This window comes from Homalodisca vitripennis, chromosome 2 (assembly GCF_021130785.1).
Source record: "Homalodisca vitripennis isolate AUS2020 chromosome 2, UT_GWSS_2.1, whole genome shotgun sequence".
Lineage (NCBI taxonomy): Eukaryota > Metazoa > Arthropoda > Insecta > Hemiptera > Cicadellidae > Homalodisca > Homalodisca vitripennis.
Window position 1 is genome coordinate 166,338,708 of NC_060208.1, and position 13,727 is coordinate 166,352,434.

General features: G+C 34.5%; 1 protein-coding gene across 2 annotated transcripts in view; it reads right to left on the bottom strand.

The window, feature by feature from the left end:
* LOC124355009 (actin-related protein 2/3 complex subunit 4) overlaps positions 1-2,621 on the bottom strand; it is a 47,515-nt gene extending 44,894 nt beyond the window's left edge. The window contains exon 1 of one of the 2 annotated variants that reach the window (XM_046805880.1): positions 2,372-2,606. The gene's annotated coding sequence lies outside the window, so the exon portion shown is untranslated. Of the gene's footprint in view, positions 1-2,371 lie in introns of both variants that reach the window. The other variant, XM_046805881.1, reaches the window with a different exon arrangement.
* Positions 2,622-13,727: the final 11,106 nt, after the last annotated feature.

Below are 13,727 nucleotides of genomic sequence, written 5' to 3' on the forward strand. Positions count from 1 at the left end.
AACCATTATGCCAAACCTGACAGAGTAAATCGACAAACTCATTCTTTTGCATCTTTCTTTGATTCTCAGTCTGTACCACTCGGTTACTTTTAAGTCCCATGCATATTTCAATGTTTTGAAACATGTTGTGTCCAAAGGTTGGAGAACGTCTGTAGTGTGTGCTGGAAGTTTAATTATTGTAACCTGATTATGTCTAGCATACATAGCAGTGTGAACATCTAGATGGGTCATATGGCCATCGTAAATCAGCAGAAGAGGTCTCTCTTTCACTTCTTGGCAGAACTTCACAAAAAAAATCATTGAATATATTTGATGTCATCCATCCCTTTTCACTACAGGCATAGAAGGTGCCTGGCAAATCATATTGCCCTTTCCAAGAGGACCATAAATTTGCTCCTTGAAAAATTATTAAAGGAGGAAGAACTACTCCTGCTGCATTACAAACAGCCCAGTACAGTAGTATTGTCCCTACCAGTTCCTTCTTGAGTACGGACGGTGAGCTTTTTGGCCAATGCCTGATACAAACTTGACTCTTGAGGGATCCGAGCAGAATGATGTCTCGTCAAGATTGTACACATGTGATGGTTTATTTGCAATATCCAATTCCTCTATTTTTTTTTTCAAGCAAATCGTAAAATTCATAAATTAGAAAAAAGGATCACTTGTGTTTATTTTGCGTGCTTTTCTCCAGAGGCTCCATTTTTTTTTAAGCTTTAGTTTATGCCTTTTGCAAAAAAACCAATGTACAATCATGGCCTGGACGATTGTCCTTGAATGGAACAACAGTTAACGAATTTTGCTCAACATATTCCTTAACAACGTCCAAAACTTCAGTCTTACTCAGAGCAAAAACCATTTTTTAGCCATGACTTTCAAGTGATCAGCTAATTTTTATTTTCAATCTCATTACTCAAAGCATGTTTGTGACCTGGAGAGGTCTTAAATCAACTGCAGTTTCACACTTTTTTAAATAACGAAACAAGAAAGTTGTTTCAATACTGAGTACTTTAGCAACACTACGCAATGATTCACCTTTAGTTACTCTTTTCTTAGCTTCATCCAAAATGTTTTCTGGATAAACTCTTCTACTTCCTTTCTTTTTGTAAGTGCGCACCATTTTCAAAATAAACAAACACAACACTTAGTTACACATCGGGTGTTTTGAGGTTAGCTACAAATGGTAATGAACTAGACAATATTGTGAAACAGCTGATTGGGAACTACCAGCTGATAAAAATTCCCACCTTTAACACAGAGTAAAAAAAAGAAGCTGCATGAAAAATCAAAAAGATATGCATTTATTTGTGTTCAAATGTGGTGGGTGGATACAAATTTTTATGTTGTAGAATAGTGTTGTTTCAAGTTTTGTTTCTAAATAATCCTGGTCAGCGTTTCAAATTAGCCCCAACCACTGTTTTCACATTAGCCCCAAACACTGTTTCATATTAGCCCCTCAACTTTGGTGGTTAATATTTTAGGTTATGTTAGACTTAAGACAAACATTAATAGCTAAAAATACTCACCAACTCCTCTAGAAATGCCTAACAATTTAGTTATTGGGTTTTTTGATAGTTATTTTTTATGACTGAGAAAAAGTTTTTGCATTCCGTTTAAAAGTTTTTTTACGTAAAATTCCATGACTATGATTTTTATTTTTTTCTGTATATACATAAGTGGATTCTATGTATGTTTAAAATGGGTTTTAAACTAAGTAATATACAAGCTACAAAATGACATTTTTTTTAGATATCCATCTAACAAAAACTTAATAATTATTTACATGTTTCACATTAACCCCAAAATTTTTGTGTGTTTTCACATTAGCCCCGATTGACCCTATCAACTTTGAGCAGCTTAGGCTATAGTACTTATTACTTAACAGGGTAAACATGTCTAACAGCATTTAAATCCTTCTATTTGATTTAATTGTATTATGATTTAAGTGTTTGGTGATTTAAATCTAGCCAAGCCAAAAATCTTGTTTCAGAAGTTATGTAGAGGATTCGTTATTCATGAATATCGATAATTTGATAATCTTGAATATTGATGACTCCATTGCTTCAGTAGCCACTTATTATATTGCAGCTTTCTCAATATTTCAGCTGTACTTTTGAAGAGAGAAACACGAAAAAGGATTCTCTTGGAGAAATGTTTGCTAGTTAGACCTTTATTCCCTATGACCATGCACCTACCTTCAGAGTTCAACATGGCCATTCAAGAGTACTTCATGTTAAATTAAACAATGATAAAATAAGTCGATATTTCCTCTAATAATTATAGTTAACAAAGTCCAACTTTTTTACTACAACAATGAGCAGTTCCACTGTGTTCGATTATTAACATTTTACAAGTTTTGATAAACTGTACTTACCTACGAAAATAGAAGTTTGGTCACTATTAAAACGACGCTGTTAAATGAAGATATTAAACAAATGGGATGTTTTGTAAAAGAGTCACTATGGTTAATTAATAATAAATCGCGGAATGAATCACAATACCAACGTACAGTACCGCACAAAAACAAACTCAATTCAATCTAATACCGGAATGACAAAACCAACATGGCTGATGGCACAACGCACTAATGCATTATGTGTTCCGCCCAAGAAGCACTGAAAAAAATCATTGTCAATTTATTTTGTAATTTCCGAAACAAACGACCAAAGCTCACGGAAGTAAACGCAGTGTGCCGAGCCTTGTAATGCATAAATTCATTTCTACTATAATATCAAGATTAATACTAACTGAAACAATATGTATATATGCAAATATATATATATTTATGTGTGTGTGTGTGTGTGTGTGTGTGTGTGTGTGTGTGTGTGTGTGTGTGTGTGTGTGTGTGTGTGTGTGTGTGTGTCTTATTTAAACATAGAATTCATAATCTGTAGATGGTATCTATAATTTTAGAAAGCAACTGGTTTTGCTTTTGTTAGTAACGTATATCAGTTTTAAACTGATTCGTCGTTGTGAAAAAGTGATTAGTCAAATACAGAAAGAATGGCAACCCAAGTAACAGTAGAATACACTTTTAATATTTAGTTACAATTCTGAAAGCCTGTTGCTCCAAACTGCTGACGAAAAACAAAAACTAAATAAAAAAACTAGTGATCAGGTAATATGTGAAAATTCAAGACAGCCTGATCTATTTTGAGAATACTTCTATCTATCAATTACGTGTCGGCGACGTAACACAAGTTCCCTCGAATTAGTTTCTGGTGATATGCAAGATGTTTTGATGACGAGTAATGAAGACGTTGAGACTTACAATTCCAACGTTAAACGCATAAACATTAAAAATGTATTAGAATTGGAAACATAAACCATGTGGCTCTTACAGTCCAACAAAAAATACATTTAAGAAAACGGAATGATAGTTTCTAAATTCCATAGTATTTTTCTTTTTCATTGTAGGGGTGGGAACTACTTTTACGTACTCGTGCCTAACTCATTTGGTTCGTTAGATGTTACGATGACAACGAGGAGTCATCGCTTTCACCTCGTCTAATCTGATTACTTAATACCCATGCCGACTAAAAATACCTTTCCTTTTGACTTTGTCTTTTGTTCATCGCCAACAAAACGATTTTACTATTACTTCGCAGGGAGAGGGATCAGCAAAGGCTCTTTTTATTGCAGGTATATAATGCAGATGAGATTTTGGCATTAGACTGGGAGACCGCCCAATTAGAAGACTTAATCTTCTGTGCTAAATGGGTTGCGTTGGCAATAAGTGAAAGAGACGTGATTGTAAAATGACTCATTGTATGTATGAAAGGAATTTTAGAAAACCCGCATTGACGTTTGGCAATTTACATATTGTCGCTGCAATAAAAGATATTTTTATTTTATTAATAGTAGGGCGGCCGCTCTCCCTCGTCTTCAAAATGGCAAGATCTAGCAAGACTTAATTGTATTCATTGCTTAGGTCCACACAGCAGCGCCTCTAAAATATTCCCAGAACATACCCGTAAAATAAAATTAAGGACATGTGGAGTTCCAAGTTATATAGATATTGCAGGTAATTAAAAAGTTGACAAATTATCAAAATCAAAGGGCAATCAAAGATAACGCTCAAACTGAACAATTAAATATTTCCATAAACTATTGCAAAGCATACCAAAAACGCTTATACTTCTAAAAATGTATCAGTCTGTTTATAGAAGTATACAGGACCCGGTGGTATAAAAAGGTTTACAATCAATTCAAGAATATACATGGTTCAAAAATATTGATATAAAAAGATAAGGACTAAGTAAACGTCTAAGATTAAGATTTGGTAACGCTAATATAAATACAAACCTAGTTACTAATGGTCAACACCTCGCTCCATTGCGTCTGAGATGTACTCAGACCTTAGAATATATAGTTTTTACGTGCCCTGCTTATCACCATGCTACAAGTCGAGGTTTTAAATTATTTAGAAAGTAAGTGTGGGATAAATTTTCAAAACCTAGCTGAAGTTCTCTAGTCAAACTATTTAAAGATTATTAAAACAGTACTTGAATTTTTAAGTTCAACTAAGAAATTTGTTTGAAACAAAATAACACTCTGCAGACAACATAAATAGAACCTGGATAATGTGCTTCATCTGAGGTCCTCCTTTACTGATTAGGAATGCCTGATAGGCCACTGGCGGGAAGTTATTCTAGATCCTTACCAGACTCCTACATAAAAAATTAAATAGTACGTTGATGAGACATGGGATATCCCAAAGCCTATTAGCCTAGAGCTAACAATCACGAAGAAAAAAGTTAATTTACACATTTATTTTTCTACTATTTTTTTGTTGCCATCATGTTTCATGACGGCATGGTTTCCCATAATGCCAATGTAAAGAGGGTCCTTTTGTTTCCTCAGTCGTTCAGTCGGCTACTCCTTCATTTTGTACGGTCAACATGATCTCCGGTATAACACGCTCTTGCGGGAAGGCTTAGTAGCTCTGCACTGACCGAGTCAATTGAACGGATCGCAGCAGTGAAAGATACCGACTGAGCCGGTACAGTCAGATGATTCGATAGAGCGAGCTCCGTGCAGTTGTGGGGAGACTGGGAGATGGCCCATAGTGAGACTTTGGAACATATCTTTTTTACATGCCCTGCATATGACCATACTAGAAGCTAAGGTTTAAATTAATTAAGAACAAGTATGGGATGAACTATAAAAACTTAGCTACAATTATTCAGTCAAACGATCTAGAGATTTTTAAAGAATAACTTACATTTTTGAGCTCAATTAAGAAATTTATATAAACCAAATAACTCTCTGCATATTGGTAGCATAAATTTAATATGACCTGGTTAAGGTGCTTCATCCAAGGAAGCCTGATGGACCCTTAGCGAGAAGTTACCCTAGATCCTTACAAGACTCCTACGTCAAGAATCAAATAGTATACTTTAATTTTTAACATTTAACTCAAATATTAAAAAGTAAGAACAAAACATTTCAGAATCACTTAATTTCACCAGGTGACCTGAAAACAAAGCAAAATCTTTCGCCAGCCATTACTCACTAATAGAGCGTTTCCCGCCCTACCTTAATAAAATTTCTTCTTATTTTTAGCTTTACAATCACGTCTTAAAATATTTTACCATATTTTTGACTCACCCTGTATATTGGAACTTACTTAAAAAGTTAATTGTAAGTTATGAGATACATTAGTAAATGTATTATAATCACTCGTCTACCTGAGAACGGGTCAACATCGAACGACACATCGTACACCTCGGAGAGAAAGAGAGACAGCAGAGCCTAGCTGTATCGACAAATACCGAACATACGGCTGATCAGCGACCTCAGTTCGGAACGGTTCTGATTTCTATTATCTATTTACGAATTCATTAATGAGTCGTTTTATATCCGAAAATAATTTAAAACGTAGAAATTATATAGAACGCATACTTTATTAGTGTTTATTCGATTAATTATATTAATATTGAATTTTCTTTATACCTCCAAAGACACTTGACAAAATGTGAGATGGTGCACAACGAATAAAGTATCATAATTTTATCATATTTTTGCATATAGGCTTAAAACGACGGTAAATACATTTTTTATTTAATTGAACAGCTATTAAAATGAATAGGGCAAAGCAACACATTCATACACTTAACTTTAGATGTCAGCGAGAAGGGGTTCCAGCTGCTTTTATGTTTAGTAATAAGGGAGATGACAACATAATGTCTATTTTTTCAAAAATATAAGATGTAGGGTAGGGTAAGGTTAATTCGCAGTATAGGTAACTTCGCATTATTTTCTGTTCCTCTTATTACAGACTTGCCTGTAAAGTTATTAGTTCATACATTTGCCTCTAGGTAGCGAAAGATGTCTACTTTTGAAGAAACACATGTTTCGCCGGTTCTGCTTTCTAGTTCGTGTTGTAAACAAAGTTAAAGGTTATGTCTGACAATATTCCTTTAGACTTAGAGTGTTGTGCTGTTTTACGAGTATATAGTTTGTTTGGTGGATTTAGTTTATATAATACGTGTGTGTGGTAGAAGTTCTGGTGTGGTACATGTTGTTCATGAAACACAGTTTCATTTAATAGTAGTTTGATAATTCTAACCTTAAAAATAAATAAGCTATAAACTTAGAAACTAGGATGTTTTTGTTAGCAAAATCACTATAATTTTACACGTTCCTGTTTACTGTATAGGTAATTTATTTTTTCCTAAGAAAGTTTGTTGCTATTTTGCCTGATAAAATCGATATACAGACGCATAAGTAATGTTATATTATTATGCATATTTAAAAAATCAAATGTAGGCTATTGCGAAATTACCTTACCTTTCTCTTACTCTTTATTTTTCACTGCGAAATTACCTAACCTGATTAATACTGTGTTTCGTGAAATCATTATTCATATTATTTCAGTTTACTCTTGATTAAAAATGGTTTTAAACCTAAAGACAAAGAGCTAAGCAAACGTAAGACTTATAGAAATTATGAAATATCTGATCTAGTAAGTGCGGCGAAGAAAGTGAAGGCAGTGAAGTAACCCTGTACAAAGCAAGCAAGGACCTCTGGGGTTCCTTATAATACATTAAAAGACTTTTTAGTCAAAAATGACGATTTAGATCATGCTCATGTTCTCAAAATGGGCAGACCATTCACACGCCTTGCCCTCAGATATTGAGTTGCGTGTTTTTAACTTTATTGTTGAAATGCAGGAATTGGGTTTTGGCCTTACAGTGCTTCAAATTAGAAAACTGGCTTATGACCTTTTCAGACAAAATAGGCAGATCACACTTTTTTAACACAGAGAAAAAGACGGCCAGCAAATGGTGGTGGTCAAAATTTAAAGAACGCTATAATCTGTGTCTTCGGACACCCGAAAACTTATCAAGGTACAGAGCAAGCATGGAAAATCCAGTGATGGTGCAAGATTATTTTCAAAAATTAGACAAACTTTTGTCTCAACTGGGAAATAAAAAACCAGCCAAATAGGATCTGGAATGTAGATGAAACAGGACTCACATATGTTGTAAAAACCGAATAAAATAGTGTGTCAAGTTGGGAAAAAATATGTTTATAAAAGAACATACGCAGAGCGGGGACAGCTTCAAACAGTATTGTGTTGTGTTTGCGCTGATGGAAGTTTCATCCCACCAATGGTGATTTTTAAAGGGATAAGATGGAGAGTGACCAACTCAAAGAAAACAGTCTTCCTAACTCACTTATTAGGCTATCCCCAAAAGGTTGGATAAATTTCAGAACTTTTCCTAGAATGGTTTAAATTCTTCATTGGTGCTATCTGTCCAGCAAGGCCTGTTGTCTTACTGATGGACTCTCATGGCTCGCATGTTGGGCCTGAAGTCATAGAACTTGCAAAGCAAAATGAAATCTACCTTATGACTTTCCCTGCACACACGAGTCATTTATTTCAACCCCTTGATGTAGGAGTTTACAAGTCTCTGAAAAGTGTCTGGGCTAAATTGTTGAACAATCACATGTTACTGAACCCAAAACAACATGCCCAGTCGTTCCCATTTCACGAGCTCTTTACTCCTGCATTTCTGGAAAGTTTCACTCCTCTGAATTTCATACACTCATTCAAGAAAGCTGGGGCTTGTCCTTATAACCCCAACGTTCTTCCTGCAGAAGCATTGGCACCAAGCAGGCTCACTGATCGCTATGGTCCATCTTCACCTGCTACTCGTGTTAGGAAGTCAGGCCTACCTTGTGATCTTGGACAAACGCTGTCTACCCTTTCTCCAAAGGACCCCTCTGAAGAACAACTGCATGGTGTAGAAGATCTGCTTGAAGTTTCCTCACGCGCCAAAACAAACAACATCTGAAGTTGGAGATATGGCTACGAAGGGCGCCATAAAAAGAAAGAAAACCCCCCAAAAAGAGCCACGAGACTCTTCTGCGAAGTGTCTAAACCCACCCGAAAGAGATAAAATGGATCAACTAAAACCCGGCACTCCTAAAGATAGGCCTGCCAAGCCTGATGATGATTGGAAGTGTGGTGTATGCTTGAAACTGTTCTCGGAGGACGTGAAGAAGAAGAATGGTGCTCAGTGGTTACAGTGTTCATTTTGTAAGTTCCCCTATCACGAAAAGTGCCCAGAAAAAATCCTACAAAGGAGCTAATTTATATGTATGACGCTTGTGAGCCGTTTTATGGAAGTGAGGACTCGGATTAATATCAGGTATGCCTATTTGTACAATGTTGCGAAATTACCTACCCACTATTGCGGAATTACCTGTACTAATGCAAAGTTACCTTACCTTGAAAGACTTAAGAAAAACAGCTTTTATATATACATATATAATGCAATAAATTTAAAACTAAAGGAAATTTTAAACTAATATGTGTTTTTTTTTGTATTACATACGTTTTGTAGTTTTTAAATAAAATATTTCTTGTATAAAAGCCAACTTTTTAGGTTTTACTGCGAAATTGCCTTACCTTACCCTAGTAGGTGCTGCACAGACAGATCGAGTAATGCCGATTATAGCCTTATCATCATTCAAATCTCTCATTGTTGAAGGTAGTTGTGTTTTAGTGACTTTTTTTATAATGATTAAATGCTGACATTGTTAGTAGTAAACGAAGCAATAAAAGTACAACACCTTTAGTTTCCCGATTGTACTATTTCAAATCTTTTATTTCATTCGCTTTTATTGTTACATTTTTGGTAAATTTCTACAAAGATTGTTTAATTATGGTAGACAATTCTACCAAACCTAAGAGTGCATGACATACAAAAATTAAATGTTAATCAAAACGTGTTTTTATAGTGGGACTTACCCAAAGAAATAGAATTACTCCTTATATGCTAAGGTTATGCAATGATGCGTTTAACTGATTTTATAACACAATTTTAAAAGTCAAATTTTGCGGAAAAAAACTTTATGTACATGACCAAATATATAGCGGTCTCTTAAATAATATTTGACTTGAGATTTGTATTCTTTACCATTTTTTTTTTAAGTTTTACACAAGAGAACATTACGTTTTTGTATATAAATTACATGAATAAAATATAAAACTGAAATTTGTTTGGCTCAGAGTATAAACTAAAAACACAGTGGTACGTTTTAAGAGGTGTGACAGATTAATGGCCTGTTATTAATTTACGTTGTAAAATCAAGGTTTAATGAAATAAATGTAACTGTGCTGCATCATACAACATTCAGCTTGAAAATGTAATTTAAATATGTGTACGCTTTACCAAATTACTGAAAGGGGTTTAACTCAGAATATAAGCTGAAAACACAGTAGTACATTTTAATAGGTTTGCCACGTATTGAACTAAATTAAATCCAGAAGAGTATGGAGCGAGAACACGTGGAACTGCTCGTTCCACTATTCAAACACACGGGGACACGGGCTATCTGCATCGATGTATACATCGATAGCTATATATAGATAGGGTGGCAGGAGGAGCCCCTCCATCCCCACTCTTTCTCCATGAGGTGTATGGTCAGTCCTTGCAGGTGGCCCTCGAGCAGCTCGTGTACTGCTCGGCTCTGCCCCCACCCTTTCTCTCCGAGTTTCAGTGATCACCCCATCCAGGTGGCCCACGAGAACGGAGAAACTCGTCTCGTACAGTTTGAGTTGAGACACGAGCTCCTCATGCAGTAGAAGAATGGGGCGATCAAGCCATGCGGAGAGAAAGAGTGGGGGCAGAGCCGAGCAGTACCGATAAATCCCGAAAATTCCTGACAAACCCTGTACCGTACATGCGGCTGATAGCGATCTCAGTTCGGAACGGTTCTGATTTCTATTATCTTACGAATTAATGAGTCGTTTTATATCCGAATTAATGAGTCGTTTTATATCCGAACATATCTGCAAAACATAGAAATTATATCGAATTAATTATATTAATATTGAACTTTCTTTATAACTCCAAAGACACTTTACAAAATGTGAGATAGTGCACAACGAATAAAATGTCATAATCTCATCATATTTTGCATATAGGCTTAAAACGACGGTAAATATATTTTTTTTGCTATTGGAATATATTCAAATTAATAAGGCAAAAGCAACATATTATAATGTGGAGTTCTTAATTGGTAGTAAATAAATTAATAATTACGCTACAAAATCTCTAATAAGAGTTATGTAATAGCTGTAATAAACTAAGGGGATTAAAAAAGAAACTTGCGAGTAAATATTCAACCAAAAACATAATTAAAGAAATATGACAAAATCAATGACAACTACCTGACTTAAATACTTAACATAGCACGTGACATCATTAATAAATACAAAATTTTAATAACCTCAAATTATTACGATCAAGTTTTAACTTATAGCAATAGCTCTCTGTCTGTCTGTTGGATATATCGAGAATGAAAAATAAGCTATAGACTTGAAATTGTGCATGCAACTTCGACCAAGCCTGATATGAGGAGGTTAGAATCAAAGTGCACATGATCCAAAATATTCAATTTTGGTAAATTGAGAAAAACCTAATCAATATATTTCTAGCAGCAAACTGTTAACAAAGAAAAGTGGTTTTAATTGAAAACTGTAGCAAGATTTTATTAAACCAGTAAAAAAGATCAAAATTTCATGAACATGTTAAAAAAACTGTTAATAAGTTTTGAACATGTGAGTTTTGGATCTGACTTGAGGATCATGTGAGTTTTGAAAATCACTGATTTGGAACAAGTGAGTTTTGAAAATCATAGATTAGAACATGTGAGTTATGGAATTGCAGATATTTTAAGAGTAATATCAGTAAGTAGCTAAAAATGTACCACTTGGCCAGAAATGTAAACCAATCCTCTGATTCAATTTCAATGAAGTTTCAGATCCGGCTTATGCTCTCAAAACTGAATTTAGAAACCATTTCAATAGGTCAGGAAATAAAAAATATGGCGAATAATATAGTATAAACAAACTTTATTTACAATGTCAAGAGTGGATTACAATTTTCAAACTTGTCTAAATTAATAATATTGGAATTTCTTCACGCGGTTCACATATGAAGAGCTCAAAGCTAAAAGGATGAGGATCCAAAATAACAAGTTTTGAGAAATCAAGACTTTAAGATTTAAAACTAAATTGAAAAATAATTAAAATAAAGAGCTCTTCATTTTTGTTACTAATTCATGCAGTACCTTACTGGGAACGTATATGTTATGTATTTGGGTTATAATTATAAATTTTAAAATTAAATATAGTAATTTTATTTTTTAATGCCACTAAATCTTCGGCTAAATGGATGAGGGTCCACTAACAAGTCTTGAAATGAAACAAACAAATACTGATAAGATAGACTATATTTTCAAAAATTGTTTACAGATCTGCTTATGTTGATTACCTACAAATTCAATAACAAGATTGTTTGTAATGGATACATTTAACAGTTTAAGCATATGGCAGTGTGTCAAAATATGATTGAGACTTTACAGAGCAAAATCTTTTTAAATGTTGAATATCATCGTATTTTGCTTCTTTTAAATGTAAAAGTCCACAATATGCAAGCTCTGGCAGGTGTAAACAGCCTTCTGGCAGGGAAACGTGTTACAACACTTTTAGACTTAGTAACAACACTTTCTTCATTTATGCCATTAAAAGACTGACGATGTAACATCATTCGAGGGTGATGGGAAACTATGCTTAGTTGCCGTACAGGTCGTGTTTTGAAAGGACAACTTTTTGCATATAAAGGAGAAAGAAATTTAGTCCAAGACTTAAAAATTTCCTGGTTGTCGCAAGAAATCACTCTAAATGGAGTTGGTTTGGATCTGGAGTTTTCGATAACTTCGTTCCAATCGGAAGGAGTTTCGACCACAGATTTTTGATCAATCAATGCCATATTCCTGTCACACTCCAGGTATGAGTGGCCCCTGATTGGAAAAATCATTGTTATTTTTTTAAGTCTCTTAGTATAGTGTACAATGTAGTGAAGCATACGGAAAACAACACAGTTTTTGTTTTGTCCTGCGCAGGAATCACAGAAAATTTTAAGTTCTTTTACTTGCAAGTCAAGGTGGTTTTTGCACAGTTTTCAATTGTTACAGAATTTTCGTTGTCAGACATTTTAAACTGCACAAAACACTAATGTACACTACAATTAACCTGAAGCTGTAAATAAACACGGGAATTCAAATTTCCAAAACACAAACAATCAGCAGATGGGCAACAAACAACAGCACTAAGAGCAGAGACCTCTGTGGTCAGCAATCTGAACTAGGTGGACTCTCATCCTTTTAGCCAGCATTTATAGCACCTTCATCCTTTTAGCCTAGAACACGTATTTTTCAAACCTCTATAGCTTGTACACCTTCATCTTTTCAGCTTAGTTAGATACCATGCAATATTTTATAAGAAATAAAATACAAGAAATCAGTGTTAGCTCCAAAACGACAATTAATGGAACCTCATCCTTTTAGCTTTGAGCTCTTCATATGGTTAATTGATTTCCGTTGATCGACGGTTCACCTTCTATGATTTTTTTATAAAAATGGAGATTGTCATTATTTTTCCAGGTCTCTCCAAAGTGCTTACGTAGAAGTTTGTCAACGTCTTTTTTCTTTTCTTTGGTTTTCTTCCAGTTACTTTTATTAGGAGTCCTTTTTGTAGGCCTTTCATCTTCAGTTTCACTCACAATATACAGATTTTAGGTTAGGCAACCTCTTGTTTTGCTCCTCAACTCTGTTTTTATTGGTCGAGAGGAGTCACGTGACTTGGCTGATTTCGTAGTCTGTCAAAACTCACAAGTTCCAGTGGGACATGTGAGTTGTGTTGCCAACCTTACTTTTTCAACATTAAATTACATAGGAACATGATTTTATAGGAACAAACCTAAAGCATAGCAATGTGCAGGGCAACGAGGCGAAAAAAATACACTGCTGTCTAAATTTCGAATTTTTTGGAACATGTGCACTTTGATTCTAACCTCCTCATATGTGACATGTGTCGTCTGGCGTACGCAATTATAATGCTGACCTCTATAGTACATGGCAATTATCGAATAATTTCTAACTAATAGTAATGTAACCTACAAATTATATTTATTTCATTAAGGCAGTTGGAAAATGCAATGAACCAAATATAATGTTACAAAACAATTTTATTGGTTTACATTTTAATACAAAAGATGCAATTAAAAAACCCAACTTAATTGTTAATTTTGTATTTTGGGGACCCTGAAGATCATTATTTAACTACTATGCTAAGAACACAAGTCTCGAATGTTTTGAAAAGTTTAATCGCTTTCAAGCATGAATGCTTACAATCACATTTGAGTGACTAA